The sequence below is a fragment of the Arctopsyche grandis genome, chromosome 1, assembly GCF_051622035.1.
Source record: "Arctopsyche grandis isolate Sample6627 chromosome 1, ASM5162203v2, whole genome shotgun sequence".
NCBI classification, from domain to species: Eukaryota; Metazoa; Arthropoda; class Insecta; order Trichoptera; family Hydropsychidae; genus Arctopsyche; species Arctopsyche grandis.
The window spans coordinates 2,137,267-2,156,616 of record NC_135355.1 but is presented as its reverse complement, the minus strand read 5'-3'; the positions used below and the strand labels follow the sequence as shown (position 1 = coordinate 2,156,616).

Here is a 19,350-nt window from a genome sequence, read left to right as displayed (position 1 = left end):
GACATTAATACAAGTCATTGTTAATTCGTACGAACTTATTATTTTGACAAGTTTTTACGTCAAACCTATGTCAATAAAAGGATAATTTTTCAAAAATCACCCAGGGGGTTGATTTTTGAGTGCCATAGCATAGGTCAGGCGTGCTAGCGTTTTTTCTCTGTGTCTGCGCTATTCATTTGTAGTTTTAAAAAGTTCAAGATATTATTAAAGTTTTAATAGAATCATTATCCGGAACATCAAATAGAACTAAATGTGCTGTAGATTGAAAATAAAAAAAATATGTTCGTATAAAAAGTATTCGAATATTCGGATTTGGGATCTATACAAGGGAGTCGACCGAATGTGCAGAAAAATACACTATCCGAGTCGGTTTAAATGCACATATACATACATACATGGAAAAATATAGGACTATCCATCACTTTAATCTCCGTATTGTAAAATGTCACAAATATAAATATAAATGACTTTAATACACTCGCAAAACATTTTTTTTTTAAATATGCATAGGAACGACCTATTTGTTTGCTACAAAAAATTATTGTTCGATGAAAGGGTTCAAAGATAGACTAATCTTATATGAGATATGTACGTCTTGATAGATTTATCTATAGGTTGCGCTATAAATTGAACGCTCAAACACGGGTCGTACGTGAGAAAAAATGTGACAGCAGCAAATTAGCTATGACATCTTTAGAGCACGTGCCGCTGTAAAAAAAAACTGGTTAGGGACAACCATCCATCCATCCTGCCAGGCACGCGACAAACATTTGGATCGAAAGCCGAAGAACCCACACCAGATGTCAATGGCGATGTCGTAACGTCACACATACACACATGTCAAAACAACAACAAACAAAAACAATGAGTTGACGCGGAAACAAAAATAAAACGATCAGCTCGGTAGAAGCAAAGCTATGGGACCGAGATCAAAACAATTACGGTATTTTTGGCATTTCGGTATTTAGAATACGATACGCAGCCACGGTATGCGTAATCAATGAACAAACGGCCTGTTTGTGGCCTGGTTTTTCTCACCGCTCGGTAAACACACATGGTCTTTCATTGAGAGCGCACATGTACGCCCAGGACAAATATTATAATTGAACAAACCCGTGGCAGACGCGAGAGAGCGAAGAAAGCTCTCGAATGTTTAAAATGGCGGCAAAAAAGTCTCGTGTATCGAATGAACCGTGCACTTTTATAATTGAAGGCGAACGTGGCCGTGCGGTGACACCATTCCGCTGCGTAAAAAACTAATCCAATAAGACTAGTTAACGTCGGAAGCAGCGGCTCTAAACCTTTTCACCTCTGTAATACCTCCCTACACGGCTTGGAGTGACCTGCCAGACTTCGTTAAATCAAGATCCAGACGTGCTGCTCTAAAAACTACAACGTCAATAAAATAAATACACGGGAACGAGGCGCACAACCAATCAGCGTGACGTGGACTAAAACTTTTGACCAATTAGAGCAACGACGATACATTCTGACCAATGGGTGCATTTTCAGCATGGGTACATTTTCGCGGGGAAGTGGGTGGGTGTGGAGCGTTTAAAATGTGCTCCTTATATTGAGTACCTGACATGGAACGGGTGGCGTCAGCGTCAGATGCGCCGTGTGGGGGCGTACACACATACACACATCCACGAAGACACACACATTCACATTCATTCATCATTTCGAACGGGTGAATGGGTTGGATCGGCGAGCGTGTAATGCACGCACTAAACTCTTTCTATTAATACGTGCGAGCGTTCGCCTAGTAGTGTTTATCCTTGCTTGACAGTGATCGATAACGGTGTATCCCATATTTGAAGAACTTGTCGATACACAGTTATCGATCACTGATCAAATGGTCCAAAGGGTCGTTTTGGTATATATCACTGTCAAGCAAGGATAAACACTACTATACAATTAAAAAAAAAAAAGCTCAAATGTTTCGTTTTGAAAAAACGGTAACAAGTATGGTACCACGTATGCCACATTTTTAAAACTATCTAAAAAAAAAAACCACGTCCCACATCCCACGCTGTGTGATTTCGCCCTAAAGATACGTAAATGAAATCGAAAAGAGATGCCAAACAAGTGGCGAGAACGCTTTGAGCCAAAGAGCGAACAATTTTATAAAAACACTAGTGTTGTGCCCGTTGATTTCAACGGGTGCTTTCTTAAAGGATACACGAATTAAAATAACGTCATATGTTATATATATATAAGTATAATGCAAGGTAATTTATAGGCGAACGCGCGCACGTATTAATAGAAAGAGTCGGGTGCGCGCATAACACGCTCGCCAATCCCACCCGTTCACCCGTTCGAAATGATTAATTAATGTTTGTGTGTGGCTTCGTGGATGTGTGTACGCTCCCACTCAGCGCATCTGAAGCTGACGTCACCCGTTCCAAGTCAGGTGATCAATATAAGGAGCACATTTTAAACGCTCCACCCCCCCCCCCCACTTCCTGCGTCTCCTCGACACGTACGCCACATCCCTATAGAGTATGCTGAAAATGCACCCATTGGTCAGAATGTTTCGTCGTTGTTCTAATTGGTCAAAAGTTTTAGTCCACGTCACGCTGATTGGTTGTGCGCCTCGTTCCCGTGTATTTATTTTATTAAATATCTCTAGGCCTAACATATGCACCTGGTATTCTAAAATTTGTTTTTTTGAAATCTTCATACTTGTCGATGCACCGCACATACTACAAACTTTTTCACAAACATATTATACATCGCATCCGATTTTATATATACTATATTTTTATCATCCATTATATAATGGTTATAATATAATATAACAAATATTATAATGAAGAAATGGCCACGGTTTCATCAGGTGTGCTGGCAGTTTTGTGAAATTGATTGGATAATTGTATGAACCAATTCTAAAACAGTTTTGAAAGCGTAGTTAAAAGATTGATTATTATTACTATATAAAATGAAAGCGAATTTTGTCATTTCATTGCTTCTATTTATGTATATGGAATGGCATTCTTTCATTTGGCATTTGCTCAAAAATTATACATACTCCAATTATCTTTATTTAGATATTGCATGTTGCATCAAAATCTTAAAATTGCTCATTTCATATAATTGTCAAAAATCTGTGTTGCATTTTTCGCGGATTTAAAATTTCATACTGAATAAAATACCTACATCACCAATAGACGACTCATATCTTGTCATTACATTTGTGAGTGAATTTGACAAATTAAACTTTCATTGATAAACCGAACCGATACGGATTCATCAGAATTGTACAAATAAGAAACATATCAAATCACACATAATATGTCCATATAAAATCAGCTTTAATTTCATTTGATCAAGATTGATAAATAATGACGAAATTCGAAATGGAGAAAAATTCCCGATGGTTTAACATTTGGCGTCAATACGAACAGTCTCATATTAAATTCTCCAGATAAGACAGTCTTATCTCGTTGAAAAAGCACACACGTACCTGAAGAGTAGAATTACACGATGACTAACAGCGATTTTAACCAGCAAACATGTTGCAACAGCGATTGAACTATCGTGAGAAATATCAGTCATTGACACAGACGGTGAGAAAGAATAGACATTGGTTATTCTTTTGCGAGAATAATTTTTTTTTCCATATTGAACTTGACTTTGATTAACCATTTAGATATAACATATGCAGTAGTTCGTTGCGTATTTCTAAAATTAAAATATGAACATACATTGTATAGAACGTGCACAATTCAATGCAACATCTCCCGGGTAACAAAAGACAGCTTTTTCCATGGCCGACAGACAAAAGAGGAGCAAATTCGAAATTCCAGGCATTGTGAGAAATATGATGCATTGTCAGAGGTCTCGCATCGAGGACGATGGCCATTGTCGTCAAATTTAAAAAAAAAAACTAGTTACTTTTTGTGGGCAAGCCATCACTCGGACGCATGTGAAGAGATCTCGGCCTCAATACAATTCCTACTACATATTATGTACTATGTGAAATGAAAAACACTTCATTGCAATTTTTGCATTTTACCGTTACGCAATGTGGATTGCTATTTTAAAAGAGTAAAGGTGCCTATTCACCTGGAATTTTTTCTGCGAACAAATCTGCCGTGGGGTATTCGACTACTATAGACCCAACGAGAAACTATTCTTTACCTATGTATGACAATTTATTAGGATATTTGTCTGTAGGCAAGTCTTTTGCATTATCTAAAACCGCTAGTAGATGCTAGGGCAGATCTAACGGAAGACTTAATTCTAAATTATTTTCTAACAAAAATGTTAAGTAAACAATTAACAGAAAAACTGTTAAGAAGCTCTAGTATGCGTTGAATATTGAATAGGTTCTATTCAATATAGAATTTACTATTTACAAATGATAGAATTACCGATTCTGGGAAAAATACTAATCCCGAAACAGGTTAAGAGAAAAAAATCCAACCTTAAGAGGGCTGGACCCCAGCGACTTGTCCATACAAACTTATTACAAATAAGTAGAGGTAGGATAGTCACAGTGCTATCCATTGTTCGGCAAACCTTTAACCGCTTAGCTGCCCAAAGCGCCTTAAGGCGCAAAAAACCGTATCTATTATACGCTCAGCGCGTCGGCTGGGCGTCTAAGCGGTTAACAATGCATTTACAACCTTTAAACAATACACGGCCCCCTCAGGCTCCGGTGACTAGTGCCTAGTAATTTCTCTAGTGCCATAATTGAGGAAGGAAGAAGTTTAACTTATTAGTAATAAGTTTGTATGGACAAGGAAGAAGTTTAATAAGTTATTAAACTTCTTCCTTCCTCAATTATGGCACTAGAGAAATTATTTTTAATACGCTATTTATATATTATATCCACCAAAGTCTTTTCTATTTTTTTATTTTTTTGATTAATCAAAAAATCAAATAAATCAAAAATCAATTCAGCAAAAAAAGAAAAAACATCCATAGCATATTAAAAAATTATTTCTCTAGTGCCATAATTGAGGAAGGGGGAAGTCTAATACGTTTGTATGGACAAGGCGCTGGGGTCCACCCCTCTTAATTTGACCAGTAATCAAATAAAAAAAAAAACACAAATATCAAGCACAAGCAAACTAGCATAAACTGTAATAAAACATATGACCACTCAATGTCATATAACCAATGAAATTTTGAATCTTGAACAATTCAACAAATTTTCCCAAGTTTATTGGCTTGTAATTTTTCCCACCCATTAAAGATATCATTTCAATCATAAAAAAATTACGAAATCAACTTCCAAACTGATGGCAATTTATATTTATATTACAACCAGAGAGTGGAAAATGTTCACTACTTTTAATACCAAGAATTTTCAACCTAATCCCGCAGTACATTGAAGATTAATCTATTGTAAAAGTATTACATATAAATAAATGCAAATTTTTTTTAATCTTTTTAATGGATTTGAAAAATAATAAACGTTGCTTTTCGCATAATAATCAAAACAAAGAGTGGGAAGGCATGATGGAGATGGACACGGTCTGAAGACACCAGACAAGCCAAGACCAACTATGTAGTATGCACGTTAAGGCCGTCCAGAGGCCGACCATACATACTTGTTGTACGCATATATGTACTGTGAAGCGAAGCAAACATAATTTATTTACCTGTTGTATTGAAATTCCCACGACAACTATAACAGGAGCAGAGCTACCACAAATTCTTATGCTCTTTCACAAACAATTCCAGGGAATTTCACTCCAATTAGGGAGAAACCACTCTCAAAGACTGCATAGAAAAATTAGAGCTCACCCTTCAACAGAATAAGACTGGTTTAAATACCGTTAAATTAATAATATTTTACGACTCACTCTCATACTAAAAAAATATTCGAAAATAAGCCCAACCTTCTACTACTCTTTATGTATTTAGAAATGAAAAAAAAAATCTATTTGATTTAAAAAAAAAACTTAAATCGTAGTCCAGTGGTAGCCACGCGGGCTTTTTTTTTGACGTGAACCTTTTTTTACTAATAAAGGACGAATAACAGTCAAGAAATTAATATTGTTATCGCATATTTTGAAAGGAAATAACTGCAACGAGTACTTATTTTATATAAATACCTACTATGCCCGTTCATTGAAGACTATTTTCATATGAAATTACTGTAAACTAGATACTTTTTTTTCTCTAAGCATGACATTTAGCTGACAGCAGGGATGTTTATTTTATTTAACAACTCAATCGCCCCTTTTTGAGAAACCAATTCGATTATTTTATGTTTGTATTTAGTACCAACCCTTGACACTACCGCTTGAATATACAACAAACTAAGGAAAAATATACTTTTTTGCAATTACATTAGTATCACAGGATATTTTTAGATGTCACTGTGAAGAAACTAAAATAGCCTTAAATACGAAGGAGCGCGCACCGGTGCGCTTATGGTAATTAAGTGGTTAAAAATAATAATTTCAAGAGCCGAATAGTTAAAAAAAAAAAAGGAAATAATTTTAATTACGGACGGACTAGGGATTGCAATACCGTTAAATACCGGTAAATTTTAAAGTTGACCGATAATTAGTACATATGCAGGCATTTAATTGCATAATATTACATTAATATTCGATGCAAATGGCGTATTGTGGATTAGATTTTTTGGAATTCGCTTATTTCCAGTATTAAATGTGGCAATTTTAAATTGATTAATTCACTGGCAACACAGACCAACCAAACTGTAATTAAATAGACATGGCCAAAACTTTCAAATGGTCCGAACTTAAAATAAATAAATATAAATGTTTAAAAACAAAACAAATAATTTATTTATTGTTACGAATTTACTTAAATGAATTTATGACATTATTTACCTGAGATCTATTTTTAATTATTTATGATCTACGTTTTAATAAGGACATCCAGTTATTTTTTTTTCGTTTACCGGTATACCAGTAGTATCCGTATACCGGTATATACCAGTAATAGGAAAAGTCATTTACCGTTTACCGGTTTATGAAATTTGACGGTAAATTACAATCCCTAGGACGGACGGACCGATTTCGTTAGATCTTATCTGAAATATCTACATTGCTATTGATTTATTTTATTACAATACACACTATTTTATAGTGAACAACTGCAATCTATAGAAAACAAATTAGCCAATAGGACAATACTTGAAAAATAAAATACGCCCAAAAAAGCCCACGTAGCCACCACTATCGAACCAAGACTTTCCAGTCTTAAAAATTATAAAGTAATTAAAATGATTCTGCTACAATTGAAGTCCGATTTATATATTAGATATTGTCATTATGTATTAAATCTATGTACATTTGAACTCATCCCCGCACTAAAATCAACACGAAATCGTATCTAAAAACGAATAGAAAAATTAACCCATTGACAACGAGCCTCGTTCAGAAGCAACAATCAAAACACGTACGGCAAGTATTAAACATGCGTAAAACCGGTCCCCATTTCATGTAAATTTTCAAGTTATTACATACATAGACTCGGCTCTCGCTCGTTGAGTTCTAGGCATGCGTTTAATTGCCCTAATAATGAGTCCGTTTTTATATACATCTCGATTCAAATCGTAATAAGTATATGTTATATATATTATATGTTAAGCCAGCATTTTGGCTTAATGGTAGCGTATATTTTTAGCACCATACGATCACTAGTTCGATCCGCCAAAACTGCTGGGTAGATTTGGGGGTTCTGTGACTCCAAATCGATCGCTTCTCTATCAGAGTTTGCCAATTTTATCTGATCATTGTTGAAACGGCTCCTCAAGTTAGCAAATAAATCCTTTCCTGTTGTCACAAAAAATCTTATGTATCCTATTGTGTATAATTTGTAAAAATTATGCACAAAATCTAAATCTATGGATGTCTCAATTGTCATCTGTATTTATTCTGTGTATATATTGTAATAATTGTGCACAAAATCTAAAATCCACAGATGTCTCAAAATTAATTCAATAGTCCTTGCGGCCGTATATAAAAAATAAAAATGTCTGGCCGTATATTTGATGTATGGTTTCCAATTATGTAATGATTGTGTATTGAAAATATATATAATTTCTTGATGTGTATAGAACACTCGTCGCATTGGAGCGATCTGTAATAACGAGTGTACTTTGATTGATTGAATAAAAATAAAATTGAATAAAAATAAATGTTGAATATAATGCTAATATGAAGGGGGTGGGGGGTGGGGGGGGGATATCCAAGAAGGCAAAAAATAAAATGAGCAAAATTTGCTTAAAAATCTCTTAAGCACGCGATGCATCAGCTCAAGTCGCAGGAAAAACTGAGAGAGAATTCAGAAAAGCTCGTTTATTAAGCGAAAAGGGATTCGGTTGGGCGGTGCCGCCCACCGACTGACACCGTACCAGTCTGTGCCAGCCCTTAGAGCAGTGGTTTTAAAACGTTTCCGATATACGACCCAATTCCAGAGCCCGCGTACCGAAAACCGGGAATATCATTTTTCGTAGATGGTATTTTGTAAAAAGTTGTCTGGGGGCGTGTGAGTTTGGTAATTTGATTATTTTTACCTCGCGAGCCCCAGTTTGAAAAGCCGAACCTTGATGTTTAAAGCACAGGGCAGACAAATGGCTTGAAAGCAAGCGGTCGATATCTTAACAAGGAAACAAAACAGGACACGCACCGATAAGATAGAGCTCGTCTAGGTTAAATATGCATGAAGAACTACCTGGAAGCATTTGTATTTGGAGATATGCTAATAGCTAATTCGTATGATGTTTAAATTTCTTGATTCAAATGTTAAGACGTGTTCTCAGATTCGGCGACCGACCGACTTTCCTTATCATTTTTGCGTAAGCAACCATTTCTACTTTATAGTACGTAGTACCAATAGTTTTGAGATCATGCGAAAATTCGAACTCGAGATATTGACTGATTCGAACTCGAGATATTGACTGATTCGAACTCAGAATCGATCACTGATCACGTTTTCATGATCTAGAAAAAATGTGTGGGTGTCTGTTTGCTCTCTTAGCTTTTTATGATTATATTTCACCATCGACTTAGCGGAAATCTCTATCGGCGGCCAAACCTCGCAAAATGGCAAAGTTTCAAAGCAATCAGAAAAATGTAGGAAGTTTGTCAGACTAATTGACGAAGTGAAGTATTATATATTTTGCTGTTATATGAAGTATTCTGTAAGGATTTTCAAATGAATTTAAATAAATAAAAAAATGCAACGTACAATAGTTTCAAAAGTCACTATATATGTATGTACATACAATCCACTAAGTAGATATGATTAATCTCAATCGTTTCACACGCTCTCACTTTTCCGATAATTACTTATAATAAGTAAGTATAGTGTGACGTTTCCTGTTTGAATTGTTCACTTTAATGACAGATACACGATTTAAAATATATATTAGCATATGTATGTACCTTCGCAACATTGGTATGAGTTCGACGCGGATCACTTTCGGCTGGGCTACAACAGCCTAAGTCCAATATCAGGAGTTCCTGAAAGGGAAAAAAAACAATGTGAAATTATAGAAGGAACATATACATAATACAATGCAAAAGATTTGTATAGAATGTGGTGTCAGCAAACATTCGAGCACTTATCAACGCTGGGTACCCTCATGCAGAGTCGAATTACACGCAAGTGCATCTTGTCAATGATACAAGTGGAGTGCAACAGGATTAGGGTTGGGGTCCAAATACCCTTTGAATACATATTAAATTATATAAACAAGTGACAAGTGAAACGACCGCGTCATACTTTTTTACATCCCCTTCAATATCAATGATTCAAACCGCATTCGAAGCGAGCTAGGGTTTCAAAGTCAAAACTCATCGTATAACAAATTTATATCGTGTTATGATTAAATCATCAGTTCCGACGTAATGTATCATCATCGATTTAACTGGAACTGATCTTACAATTGATAATCGTCCGATAAGGACAGTCAATCGATTGTTGTCAAAGTTTAAGCAATAATAAAACAACACTATGAATGAGTGGACAGGGTGTAAATGGATTTAACATGTAGGTATGTAGTTCAGAATACACACAATGTACATATGAGCGTATTGAAATCTATTAGGGCGAAATCACACAGGGAAGAACGGCACGTCGTGTGCTTGACTCTCCGCTGTGGGGTCCTCCTACATTTCTTCAAATATACGATACACCGTTATCGATCACTATCAAACAAGGATAAATACAAGGATAAAATTTTACCGAAAACCCCGAAGAGGGTGATTTTGGGACGGTGTGTGCTGGGCGTGCCATGAATATGTGCAAGGCATGCCACTTTTTTCGCATGTTTAAAAGTATAAAAAAAGATGTGTGTTCTTTCCTGTGTGATTTCGCCCTTAGTCATACCGGGAATTGCCAAAATGATCACCACTCTTTTTTACACCTCATTTCAGTTACTTTGGCAGTAGAACGAAAAATTTGCGATGCTTATTGGTGGGCTCAAAGACTTCTGACCGATTGATATCGCGTATTTGGAGATAATAAGATAACAAAACCCGAAAATCAAGATAAAGATTACACTGAGTTCTACGTTGAGTTCCACAATTGTGCAAGTGTTCCGCAAAAAATGTCAATGTTACAATATGTAATACAAAAGACAAAAATGCATCTTTTGACAAAAAGTTCTAACTTAAATTCAAAAATCGACATACAATATCTGTGCACCAAGCCATCGATATCAGAAAAAAAACCTACTTTTTAAAAACTTTGGCGAGATAAATCAATTGTTTGGAAGCACAGGTCATTTTTAAAAATCAATGAAATTTCCCTTAATACGACAAAAATTTTCCACTGGGTTTACATATTGATGAAAAAATAAAATTTGAGTTTTTCGCTCCGGTCTAATGAACATATTTATACTTAAGCATTTGAATAAAAAGATTTTACGCCCCCAAAAGTCCAAAAATGTTTTAAAAGTGACCTAAAACAGATAAATATGCCCCTTTTGAATACATATATGTAAAAAATTATTTTTTTATTACAAAATAACCAAAGTTTTCCGTGAAAATTTTGAAATTTTTATTTATTTATTTAAAATTCATGGGGAAGGCGGCAAAACCGATGGACCAATGGGGTTTGATTTAATATAAATAATAAAATAGAAATATTCATAACAATAATAATATAAAAGAAAAAAAACGAAATAAGAGAAAATATCAAAAGATAAAAAAAAATAATAAAAATAAAAGTATCTGGAACAGTATTATACCATATAATAACTAAAAGAAAACAAAAATATAGAAAAGATATTGGAAGACAAGAATTACAAGTTCAGAAGGCATATTTGTACATCTCCTTTGTAGCCTTTCGATACGGTAAACGGACTATTCCGCAAAAAGTAACTTGAGTTCTCGTTAGTAGAATATTTCGCGTGGGTAATTTTCGATTGATGGGAGTTCTTGGGTGCCAGTTGTTCCGCGATCGAGATTTTTGACATCATGTGTCGCATCTCTCGTCATTTTCTGCACCACTTCCACGGTCGCGACCAATTGGAACAGTTTTATTTATTTATTAAATAGCAAATTGCTAATGAATTATATACAATTAACAATTTCAAACTTAAACTAACAACTATAATATAACATAGTTAACAAAATTAACAAATATAGCATTTTATCAAACTTACATACATATATAATTACGTCATCTTCCACAGGGGTATCCATTAACACCCCTCAAGAAAGCACCAATATTACTAGCACCTCTAATACTCTCAGGAAGGGCATTATATATTTGAACACCTTTGTGGAAAACACCTCCTGCAGTTTTAGCTTTCTTAACTCTACCTATAATTAATTTATTCCTATTTCTAGTTTTGTAATTATGTATATCTCTATTCCTAACTATATGATTATTAAAATATTTGGGTAATAGATTCTTATCTAGCTTATAAATTTTAAAGTGCTTAATTTAAGACTATTTCTAATATCCAACCATTTCAAATGAGTTAGATTGATTAGTTAAGAATTTTTATGTCTTTGTTTGTTTTTCTCTATTTCTTTTCTTCTATTTATGTATTTTTACTTCTATTTTCATGTACTGTTTTCCAGTCGTAATCTGTTTAGCACACTCGTCGCTTTGGAGCATTCTGTTAGACGAGTGTGCTTGATTAATTGATGTATAATAAAAATAAAAAGGAACCTTCAATACTTGTAACTCTTTTTTAGTATTCCGTCGTAGAAAAAGTTTGCAAAACCCTGATCTGGAGTCAACAATGCCGAGTTAACTGAAATGAAGTCTAGCCAAAAAAGAAATTGTTTGAAGAAATGATGAACCACACCAAATAATCAAAACAGCCGATTCAAAAGGAAAAAGCACGAAGAAAAAAAATTGTCACGAAACCGGTCAGTAGTTAGGTATATAAGAATGTACAGATATGCAGTAGGTAAGCGTCCTCGATGGGTTCAACACACCTGTTTGAAACCAGGCGAATGCAAAAAGCCGAGTGAACGGGCGTAGGATGACACAACAGACGATACAAAACGCGAAGGGAAGGAGAGAAGGAGGTGTTGCGCAGTTAATCGTCCGAATAATAAACGAATGGGGTAGGGATGGAATGTAGCGCAGGTAGTGGAGACGGTAAAGTCAGCACTTGCTTCTTATCCGTCAGAAAATAATAACAAAATCAACCGTGAGAGATCAGGACCAGCCTCAAGGTCTTACTTGATGCGAAACATGCATATTGACAATCTATGTACATATGTATATATGTACTTTTCACTGCCGTTGTCCAAATCCTACCACATAGAACAGAAATCACAGCTGCAACTGTATCGGTTTACGGTATTGAATTCTGTTTTAGTTTTTATGCTGATATGTCAATCAAAATAAAAGATATTTCAAAACAGCAGCGATGACTAACTATTATTAGACAGCGGAACACGTGTATTCCAGCAGACGTCGTACGCAGCATACGAAATTCCCTGAAAAAGATTTCTTTATACAAAACTTCTTTACGGACGGTAAAATGCATTGCATGATGATGACGTCAGCATCACAAAGCATTGCAACGCTGAAACTGAAGTAAAATTTTAGATTCACCTCACAACCACTATTTCGAACGAAATAGTGGTCACGGGTTCGAGTCCCACTGGTTGCTGCTAGTCAAACCTTGGTTTGTGACTCCAGGTCGATCGTTTCATTGAAACGGTTCCAACAAACTGGCAACCTTTGTCCATTTCTCGCAATTTTCGAGTTTTCAGCATCCCGAATTTCAATGATTCATTTGAAAATGCTGCGAAAGGACGATTTTTTTCAGAATTTCGAAATTTGACGATTTACAAAAAATGTATCCATAGCTGTCTCTATGATGCTGTTAAAATTATTTTAAAAATTGTATATCGATGTTTGTAATTGGCCAGGACGGCGCATTGGGGTTTATCTGTTAGGCCTTCCTAGTATATGTATGTGAAAATAAAATATATATGCATTTAATTAAAATGTAGCAGACTTAAGCAATATATCTGTATGTTCATATTCTTTATTTTTATTTTATTTTTTACATATATACCAGGAAGGCCTTACAGGTAAATCCCAATGCGCCTTCCTGGCCAATTACAAATACAAATACAGCATTTTTATTATAAGTCGTTGAATTGCGAGACACTGAAAAAACTCGCAAATTAACGAGACATCTATGAATTGTACATAAATTTTTATTGTACATCAATCAAATTTTTCAAATAGTGGTGACATAGTAGGTAGGAAGGATTTTTAGCCAATTTTTTTTTCCGGGAACCGTTTCAACAATGAAATCAGAGAAAATTGGCAAACTCTGATAGGAAACGATCAACCTGGAGTCACAAATCCAGGTCTGACCAACAGCATACTCTGAAAAATTCATTTTCATTCAGGGATAGAACCCGGCACCTTCTTGACGGTAAGCAGAAGCTTAACGTCCGAGCTATGCTGCTGGCTATATATATAATGCTAAAGTGTAAAATTTACTTATACTACAAAGTAAGATTGTACAAATTATAGGCGTTTAAACAATTGAAATCTGACATGGCGAAAAGTGAGAAGAGGCTTAAAAAACGCTGGATATACTACGTCAGGGAGAAGTTTGAGGGAGTATTTTCAAACGTGTCTATTACGATTATTTTTCACCATCGTAATGGCGGATGACACTTCCACTTATATTGATGACCAAAATGAGCAAAATGACAAAGTATGAAAACGATCGGATAAGAGGCAAAATTTTTCCTTAATAGTAATCGTAAGTGAAAGTAAGAAGAGGTTAGTAAAAATTGATTTACGTCCATGACTTATTGATGGATATTAGTTTAATATTTGCGCATACGCGTGCACTTTGACCGACTCGGCTCGGTCGACCCCCTACAGAAACTTTACAACAGGGATTCCTCAATGCCATTAATGCATCAATTTTAGTTATATGGTTTGCTCATGGATGAAGTTTTACAATTGACAACTCAGTGATCAAGTCAAGAGCGGCTTGTTATTTAACGAGTACAAATCCAACGCCGAGTCTAGTGTTAAGTAGATTAGATAAAAATAGACTTACAATAGACCTCTCCATTATCGTACAAAACAAGAGACCAAAACAATATGGTTGAAAACAGTGAACTATTTTTTGTGCAAAAAGCATCATCGATAAGCAGATAACGGCGTTAGATGGATGCTTTTTGCATAAAAAAATATTCACCACTCAATTTCTTAGACTCAGGTTTCTCTAAGACTTAGAGAAACCACTTTTTTGGCTCTCTTGCTTTAAGCACTAATAGAGCGGTCGCAGACACACAAATGCACGCGGCACATGATTTTTATAAACGCAAGCACGCACAATGTATGCCATGGCACCCAAGCCTAAATCCTTTTATTGACAGTGATCGGTAACGACGCTTCCCATATTTGAAGAAATGTAAAATAACCTTGTGTAAAAAAAAAACCACTGCGGATTTTGCACCACAGAAGGCCAATAACGTGCCCGTGCCGTTCGATTCAGTTTGTTTTCGCCTTAAGAAGTCCTAGGTTCGATCCTTATCAGTAGACTTCGTCGTTGACTGGGTGCTTGTCAAATAACAATTGACCGCTCTATTAATTTAAAAAGCAAGATTGCATGGAGTGAACCATTTTTTGTGCAAAAAGCATCAGGTTACCAATGTATATGATTTATCCAGCAACGTAGCTCGATCGTTGCGTTAATGCGAATCACCGAGAGGTTCTCGGGTTCACGCCCTGGGTTGACTTCGATTGAAAATAATTTACTTCGAGTATTATCTGTAGTGCTGCTGGTCAGACTTGGATATTTGTGAATCCACGTCGATCGTTTCCTATCAGAGTTTGCCAATTTATTATTGAACACGGTTCCTCGTCAAATTGGAAAGACCATCCTATGTCACCACTGTTTGAATATCTACCTGTGAAGGCACTGCGGTACATAAAAGTGCATATAATTTGCGATAATTTCCGGAAACCGGTGGTAGGCCGCGAGGAATGTCGACGGTTTTATAATGCGTCGCATTTTCGAACCGGAGATATGCATTTACAGTTAAACTAAACCGGTGGTGTGGTGGCCGCGCAAATCTGTCAGTTTTGCCCGCGAAATTTTCGCGCAATAATCCGTACTGGTTTTTTGCCTTGTCGTCGTTTAGTCTTGCATTCGTTCGCTTTACCACTTTACTATTATTACATTACAATACATACTATGCGTGACTCATTCGTTCTGGTTCTTTGTTCTTGGCCGGTTTTAAGTGCAGAACTGGTATATGGCTTTGCACAACGTATGCTAATCTGCATACATTAGTCTAATTTGCTACTACGAGTGTTTTGATTTTGGGTTCGTTTTTAAATTATGTACATATGTGTGTACTTAAGAATTTTACTATTTTCAATATTAGGAAAACCGGTTTTACAATTATTACGATGGACAACTTTTGAGAAATTGTTTGTACGTCACTGACCTAGTAGTAGTAGTAGTTGATGTATGGTTTTGAACGATGGGTGTCCAATTTTAATTGTGCAACTCATACTTTTAAGAATGAGTATTTGGCGCAAACGTATTAATTATCAAGTAATACATATGATTCTGCTTAATTGGGATACATCGAACCCAAAAAATTGTCTCAAAAAGCCAGCTGGTTCTAATAAGCGAGGTTGAAAAATTATCCTTTTGCTGCGTAGGGGTGGGTTAGGGATCCAAGTGAAAGGCCATAGTCAGTTCTAAGCATAGATATAGAATAGCTAAGGTATATATCTATGGTTCTAAGCATTTATTCTTTGACTCAGGAGGTACACAGTGAACGGGCACTCGCTTTAAAGGCAGATAGCCGAGTGTTTGGACATGCAGTAGTCCGAACAGGCCCGACAAACTAGGAATTTTATACAAACTCGAAATTCTCCACTTAACGTTGGTCCGGAACTCCTACGTTAATTTCTATTAATTTCCCATCAATTTCCTGACACGTTTAGGCTGTGCTGTGCCAAAATTAACGGACATCCATTTTCTTTAAACCATGACATCACGAATGATTTTTAGTGTAAACTTCTTATAATACATAAGGAAATGCATGCGGATAAGCGCACTGTAACGAAACACTTAACGCTTGGCCGATGACATTATTTTTAAAACAAAATTGATACGTATTTTTTTTTTTTAATTCCAAATGCGACTCTCCCCCTACCCTTCCCTTTTCCCCGCTATCTCTCAAATACACACTATACTTAAATAATTGATAAAATAATTGATACATGCATTAAAATAAAATTATATGTATGTACATATAATAATAAAAAAAAATTGTCAAAAACAAACACGGAATTGGAACTGAAATGGGAATTGGGAATCGGAACTGAAATAGGAATTGAAACTGAAATCGAAATCGGTAATCGGAAATCGGAATTGAAAGAGGAATAGGGCATCGGTACCGCGAATCGGAACTTTAACAGGAATCGGGATTGAAATAGGAATCGGGAATCGGAATCGTCGTCATACAAAATTAGGTTATTAGATTATTTTAACCTATTTGTCTGTTATCCTACGCTCATCATTATTTTCATAATTTGATGTGATGTATGCGTTAAATTTCGATGTTCTCTATTCTATGTATTTGCGGCTAGTTTTTATATATTATCGCTGGCTATAGGTGCAAGACATTCCCTATTTTGTATTTTATTATTTAATATTTTTACTTTTTCTGCTATTATTATAATGCTATTGTTTTCTTATGATTATGTATAAATCTTTTTTTTGTCTGTGTATATATATTTATATTTTTTTTTCTCTGTATTTTTATACCATTGTGGCGCATTAGGGACTCCTGTAATGACACAATGGTCCAAATTTAAACTTAAAATAAAGAAATTATTTCGATGACTTCACGGTTTACGAACCAAAACGCCAAAACTAACATACAAAATCTCTTTCGAAATTATATATTAGATACGAATTATCAATAGATGAAATGTTTTTTTGGAAAAGCAATTCTAATTTTACTACATGACATCATATTACAGATAATAAACGAGCCAATTCACTTAAAATTAGAATTCTGAAAAAACAATTATCACGAAATGAACTCATCGATCAATAAGAGTTACATGTAATAAAATAATACGAAACTGACACTGATAAATGTAGAAAGATAATACAATTATCAGTTAAGCGGATTACCTGTGATACTAACTAAGGTTAACCCTTTGAATGCTGACCAACGCCGATCTGCGTTTTGCCAACAAGTCCATGGGCGTGAAAAACACCGATAGGCGTTGTATTTTGAACATGTACAAAGTAAACAAGAATACTACCCGCTAAGCCTTTTCAGGTAGTATTGAACATGGGTCGTGTAATCCGTGTCATTCCTATGTCAACGTTTATAAAGACCCGTATACACCGGAATTTCTGAATTTATAAGCATAGCAGAATTACCCGATGGAAATCCCTAACTGCTGAGTATTTTAGATTGTGGCTTGGCATTTAGATTGTGAGCATTGCATAACAACAATGAAGAAGATGGAACTGGTTTTGGAAAAATACATTCATTAATAACTTATTTTGTCTATTTTATATTGTTGCAAGATATATTAGTCTAAACACACCTTTATTTTGCCAATATTTCTGATTTGCATTGAAACGGTACCTGTAAAATTGGCTTTTCCCCTTCAAAGTTATTGTTATATCTTAGGTTTTGCCAGATTGCTCTCCATAGATGTCTCTGTGGATGTTTATTGAATATAAAAATTAGAAAAATCATTTTTCGACTATTCTTGTGGATTAATAACAAAAATTCGTTTATTTTATCGAGGTAAGCCAGTTATCAATATAATTTTTGAAGAATAGTCGAAATATGATTTATGTAAGTGGAATTTTATTTAATTATCATATTTTGTTTATTTTTTTAAATCAATATACACTCGCCATTACAGATTTGCTCCAATGCGACGGGTGTACGTTAACGAAATACAGAATACATAAACAATCAGAAATACAGTAATACATACATATACAATCAGAATATATAGCGTATAACAATTAATCAGAAATAATAATCATAGAGACATCTATGGATTATTTTTAGATTTTTTTTTTGTATACAATTTTTATACATATAATAAATACGAAATTATAGAGAAATCTATATAGATATCTATAGATTTCATATAACTGTGTATAATTATTACAAATTATACACAGGCAGATTTTTGTGACAACAGGATTAGATCTAATACCAATTTTCAGGAACCGTTTCAGCAATGATCAGATAAAATTGGCAAACTCTGATAGAGAAACGATCGATTTGGAGTCACAAAACCCCCAAATCTAACCAGCAGTGGCGAGGACTCGAACCTTTGACCTCAGTGGTGCTAAATATATATGCTACCACTAAGCCAAACTGCTGGCTATAAAGACAATTAAATATATTAACCCTATTAATTCAATTCAGATTCGTGTAAATACGAGTAAATAATAGTAAGAGATGTTAACTCGCAATTTTACCGATTTAAAAATCAGCACACTTCCAATTAACCCATTTAAACGAAAACAAAAAATAGTGTGGCTAGAACACTATCCCAATAAACATGTTTCAACAGAAAATACTCAATATAAAATAGTATTAACAGTGGGAAAAAAATCCCAAGTGAAAATACGTATTTACTTTTGACTTTTGATTTGAACTGGACGACTACTTAGAGATATTTGAAAGCTGAAAAGTACTACAAATGAAAGATAAAATACCTGACTACAGATTCCAATATTCGTTTTGAACAGGAAATTGACAGATTTTGAGACATCGACCGAACAACACCACGATATACAAAAATCGCGTGATTCAACTTGTTATACAAAATTACATTGTGTCAATCAACATTTTGTATTACCAGATTCGTGTTAACTGGGCATAGATCTATAAAAAAAGT

General features: G+C 34.9%; 1 protein-coding gene across 1 annotated transcript in view; it reads right to left on the bottom strand.

Annotated features, from left to right (window-relative positions):
* Positions 1–19,350, bottom strand: part of cno (adherens junction formation factor afadin) — a 130,435-nt gene that overhangs the window by 79,527 nt on the left and 31,558 nt on the right. Inside the window, exon 3 of the mRNA XM_077445644.1 lies at positions 9,378–9,455. The gene's annotated coding sequence lies outside the window, so the exon portion shown is untranslated. The remainder of the gene's footprint in view (positions 1–9,377; positions 9,456–19,350) is intronic.